This window comes from Euphorbia lathyris, chromosome 3 (genome assembly GCF_963576675.1).
Source record: "Euphorbia lathyris chromosome 3, ddEupLath1.1, whole genome shotgun sequence".
Classification (NCBI taxonomy): Eukaryota; Viridiplantae; Streptophyta; class Magnoliopsida; order Malpighiales; family Euphorbiaceae; genus Euphorbia; species Euphorbia lathyris.
The window spans coordinates 79,408,139-79,413,444 of NC_088912.1; the positions used below are offsets into that span (position 1 = coordinate 79,408,139).

General features: G+C 38.3%; 1 non-coding gene across 1 annotated transcript; it reads right to left on the reverse strand.

The window, feature by feature from the left end:
• Positions 1-4,770: 4,770 nt before the first annotated feature.
• Positions 4,771-4,877, reverse strand: LOC136225192 (small nucleolar RNA R71). Its single transcript, XR_010686922.1, has one exon. It is a non-coding gene; the product is annotated as a small nucleolar RNA R71 (small nucleolar RNA).
• Between the last annotated feature and the right edge of the window lie 429 nt (positions 4,878-5,306).

The window sequence follows — 5,306 nt, forward strand, 5'->3', positions numbered from 1 at the left end:
GACGCGCTGCATTGGGTGCTTTACACGCATTTGTCGCCTTCTATGGAGCTCACTCTCTCATTTTCTATTGCTTTTTACATTGTAAGTGTTAGACATGAAGCTTGTTACTTTTATTAGTAATAAACTAAAAAGATTAACAAGTAAATTAATGGTTGGTTACAACTCCACAATACAACGTGACCACCAATTTACTCCCACTAAACATGCTCTCATGTTAAGCCTTGGATTGCAGATTCTATACATGATCTGATTACAGTGGATTGATGAACTGTTAGGTTTACTGATATTGATGTTGATCTTTACTCATATGGATGAATAATTGGTCTATTCTTCCACCTTATATTGTTTGTTCTGTATTTTATCACTACAACCACTTAAATCAACCTTAATTAGTTACTAGTATAGGCATTTATGACTTCCGCTTTTTCCAGCTTAAGGTCCGCCTCTAGCTAGGTTACCTTTTGTTTCAGACCATCCGCTAAAGCACTTGCCGCAAGAGCTTCGGATCTCGCCTTAGACATCTCGCCTTCCAGCTCCTTAACTCGGGCCTCATTCACAGCGTTTACGGCAATGTCCGTCTCAACGACATTGATATGATCAATGATCTGGAAAAGGAAAAGATATTAAAAAGATTTAAGGTGTTAATGTTAAAAGGGAAGCTAAAAGAAATTGCTTACCGTCAGAGCCCGACGCTTGACCATTTTAAGATAGTAGAGGTCTTATACTTGGCCCTTGTTTCTAGAACGTTAGGGATTTTTCCAATTGCCTCCTCAATGTCATGCATCACGACATCTGATGCAAGAACCAGCTCGGGACCATGAGTGGCGGCCCAATAACTCCCAAGGTTCGGCTTCATCGACTAAGGATCCAAAAAAGTGGATTATATTAAAACGCTTATAACAACAAGAGTAACAAACCTGAAATAAAATAGGAAAAGAGTCAAACCGGAGTATAGGTGGAAGAAAATAGGGAGACCTTTGGAACTTTGGCGGTGACCACCAATTGGTCTAATCCGTCGGCCTGTGTGGTTTTCCCATTGGAAGAACCATCAACTTTAGCTTTTTTTTGGAGGAGGAACATGTTGAACCTCAGCTGTGGGCGCTTCCCCTCCTATTTGTTCAAAGAAACATTCACCCTCTCCTGGGCGTCTAAAGCCGTCTGGAGTTTCTACTTCTCTACAATGACATCTTTTACATTAGTCCCCCCCTGCAAAAAGGGGTAAAAAAGAAAAAGGAGTTATTAGATGAAAAAGATAGGTGTAATACCTTCAAAAGCTTTATAAGAGTTATAACGGATCTCCCCATTCCGTAGCACTACTAACGGTTCACCAGCCTTCATGATAGCCAAGGCTTGGTCATACGCCCAGAAATCGTGCTTGACGGACCAGAGCATTCTTAGGGCATTTTACTCTTCCGGGTTAAGAGTGAAACTTCTATTCGCTCGTTCTTTTGGGTTATAATTCCAAATGGTTGGAAACCCTAACAGTACGTCCTCCGCCATCTTGACGTAGAAGAATCTTTGCCCCAAATTATGGATGTTGAACATCTTGCTATGGAAGGGTGAGAAACCCTTTAATTTGGAGAAGGTAATATGGTTTTCCACCCCACGTTTAGACATAATGTGAAGTGACCAAAAGACCCTAGGGCTCAAAGTAAGACCCAGATTTGCCACAAGATACGAATCCAGCACAAGGTCCAACCATCCGTTTGGATGTAATTGGCAAATAAGGACATTAAAGAACTCGATAACGTCCCCAATTACTTTGGGAACTGGGTATATAAAGCCTATATCTATATGGCTTTGATATACGGTAAAATAACCTCGTGGAGGAGAGGCGGGTCGTTGGCAAAACCCAAGGATCAGACATTCAGTTGCCCGGAGCTAAGAATAAAGTGATTGGAGGGTTATGAGAAGTGTTAGGTCGATTTTTGAAGGCGTGGTTTCCATTTTGAGAGTTTTTATTCCTTTCTTTTTAGGGGCAGAAGAATTGGCTTCTTCCCCAGATGTACGATTGGGCACCTCTGTTGCCACAACTGGGATTGTGGCAGGTAAAGGCGCTCGAGGATGATTCTGAGTTTGAGTAAGATTAATTTCTAAGGTCCTCTCAGAAGAGGAAGTGGAAGAAGAAGAACTCATGGTAATGATTGTGGGAAAAAGAAAAAACAAAGACTTGAAAGAAAGAGAAATACAAATCTCAAAGAACTGAACCAAATATTTGGGGGAAAGATAAACTTACATGGAAATTGGATGTGCAATTGTAGAAATTGCGAGAGTTGTTTTACAGGAACTCGATGAGAAGAAGCAAGTCGAAGGCAAGAATGAACAGAAGTGAAAAGTTGTGAAAATGGAAGAAAAATGCTTTTATAGGGTAGGTGAATGGCACGAGGGACTGTGCTCGAATTGCCACCTCTTAACACCCAAATGGCATGGAACAACGCGCCTGTCAGAAATAATAAATGTAGGCTGCATGCCGAGAAGATGAAAAGCCCTGAAGGGCTTAAATTGACATTTTCGGGGAGCTCCTGATAACATGTTAAGCCCAAAATATACCTAAAATATCATTAATATTTATATCATTTTTATTACGAATTCATGTTATTTATATCTGTTTAGATTACTTTTACTTTCGAATATCTTTCTTTCTTGCAAGGTGCCTGAATATTTGGTAAAATCCAAATAGGAACGAAAAAGGATCAAAAACAGAAGAAAAACCCTACAAAAGGAGTCAAAGACGACGTAAATCGAAAGCGCCAAGTCGAGGACACGAACGAAAGCAAGAAGTAAGAAAACCTGCCGGGCCGCGATAGTGGATCCTCAACCCGCGGCCGCGACACGCGTGGTTTAACTATTTCTCCCCTTCGTCCGTCGCTCAGCTCAGTGCTACGTCATTCACGGCCGCGGATTACCATCCTCGGTAAGTGCAGAAAATTTACAAAGAGCATTTTACACATGCTGAAAATCCAAGAAACGCGTTCGTTCAAGTGGATAAAGACGTCCTTTCACAACGGACACGACTCTAAACTAAGGAACACATCACTTCAAACACAACCCTTCAACACCTTTAAATAAAGAGTTGATATGGAGAGAAAGGGTTGATATGAAATGTTATAATATAGATATAGAATCAGAGCGTAGAACTTATGTCTAAGTTCTAAGTAAAACATTTCGAAAGTTAGAAGTTCGATTCTGTAAAAAGCAATATGATGTACACACATTGTTTATAGTATAATTACAAACACAGTAGCGTTTAGATTCAGTCTTATTAGTTTACATTTTGGTAGAGGCCGTCCGCATCCCTATAACGAAGATACAACGAGAAGATTGAGTAGAGGATCCGTCCCGGAGTCTGACAAACTCTAACGAAGCCCAAGGGAAGAATTGACAACCTTTCACTTGCAATCGTCAAAAGTTTCCATGCTTTCTGTTCTCTGTAAACTTGTTTCAATTTATATTTCATCTAATAAAGTTGGTTCTCTTCAATTCATTTTTAAGTAGCACTTATGGTAACCAATCCACTAAAGTGAGTTCTGGTGTTTTCATTAAAACGTAGTTAAATTCAAAATCATTACAAGGAAACTTTGTTGAACAACCTAAACAAGTTGGTACTTTTAATGTTAAAGATTAGTACCAGGTTGATTAGGGTACGATACTTTGGATTAAGATCGAAAGCAGTTCAAAGCCCAATACATTGAAGGAGCTTATGATATTACATTTTCATAATGTACAAAGTTTAAAGTTGATTTCTTTGCTTAATGTAAATGAATATATTTAATTATCTTTTCTAAAAAGAACTAAGCGTTCATGTTTTGTAAAATTCATCCCTAAATCAGAAGACATTTCTAACAATCGATTTATTCTAAATATAAAATCTTATTCCTGCATTTTCAAATACTCAAAGTTCACAAATTCAATTAAACAAATTTCCTAAATTCAATTAAACAATTTTCACTTTTTATTTACATTTAATAAATCTAACAAGTTCGAAATTAATAATTCAAAAATAAGTTTTTCGTTAAAAAACGTATCTCTGTGGGATCGATATTTTTATTACTACAAGCGAAACCGTGCACTTGCGGAAATCGCTCAACAAGTTTTTGGCGCCGTTGCCGGGGATACGCCAAAATTTTTGACAAAATTTTTATTTTTCGTATTTTATTTTCGAATCTAGGTTTACACATTCTTTTTACAACTTTTATATTTTATTTATTTCAATTTATTTAACATATTTATTTTCGATTTTGTTTTGAAGGTAGTTTGGTTCGTGCAACAATTTCAAGTTCATGCGCAGTTCGCGAAGTTCGGGCACGCCACTAGACCCTCTTGATCCAGAAATTGAAAGAACACTTAGAAAAAACAAAGACAAAACCCTCTTTAAAAACCAAATTAGTCCAGCCAGAAAATATGGCAACACTTATGGAGTACGCTAGGCCAGGAATGGCCGGTGTAACTAATAGTGTAGTTAGACCCCGTATAAACGCAAACCAATTTGAAATTAAGCCTGCTTTGCTTAATATGTTGGAAAATAACGTAACGTTTTATGGGCTACCTCACGAAAATCCTAATACCCATTTGACAAATTTCTTAGAAATTTGTGACACTTTTAAAATTAGCGATGTGCCAGCCGAAGCAATCAAACTTCGCCTTTTTCCTTTTACTCTTAAGGATCGAGCCAAAGAATGGTTAACTTCTATGCCGGCCGCAACATTTGAAACTTGGGACCAACTTGCCCAAGCATTTTTATTGAAATATTTTCCTTTAGCAAAAACCGCAAGAATCATAAAAGAGTTGACATCTTTTTCTCAAAGTGACAATGAAACTCTTTATGAGGCTTGGGAACGTTTTAAAGAACTTCAACGTTTATGCCCACACCACTCATTGCTAGATGCTCTTTTAATGCAAACATTCTATAGTGGATTAAATCCTACGACTAGAGGGTCATTAGATGCTATGTCTGGAGGGTTATTTATGAAGAAGACATCCACCCAAGCAAGAGAACTTTTGGAGGAAATGGCAATCAACAGCAGTATATGGCCCGCAGAGCGTGGACATATACCAATGGCGAAACCGTCACCCTCAGGTACATCATCGGTTAAAGGTATAATGAATCTTGATCCAGTTGCGATGTTACAAGCCCAAGTTTCTGCCTTATCGCACAAATTTGATAGGTTTATGGCACCGTGCGATCCTAATGGTACTCCGATCCAGATAGATATTGATTACGAAGGTATGGATGTAATAGAACAGGTAAATTTTGTCCAAACTAATAATCCCTATTCTAATACTTATAATCCTGGATGGAGAGATCA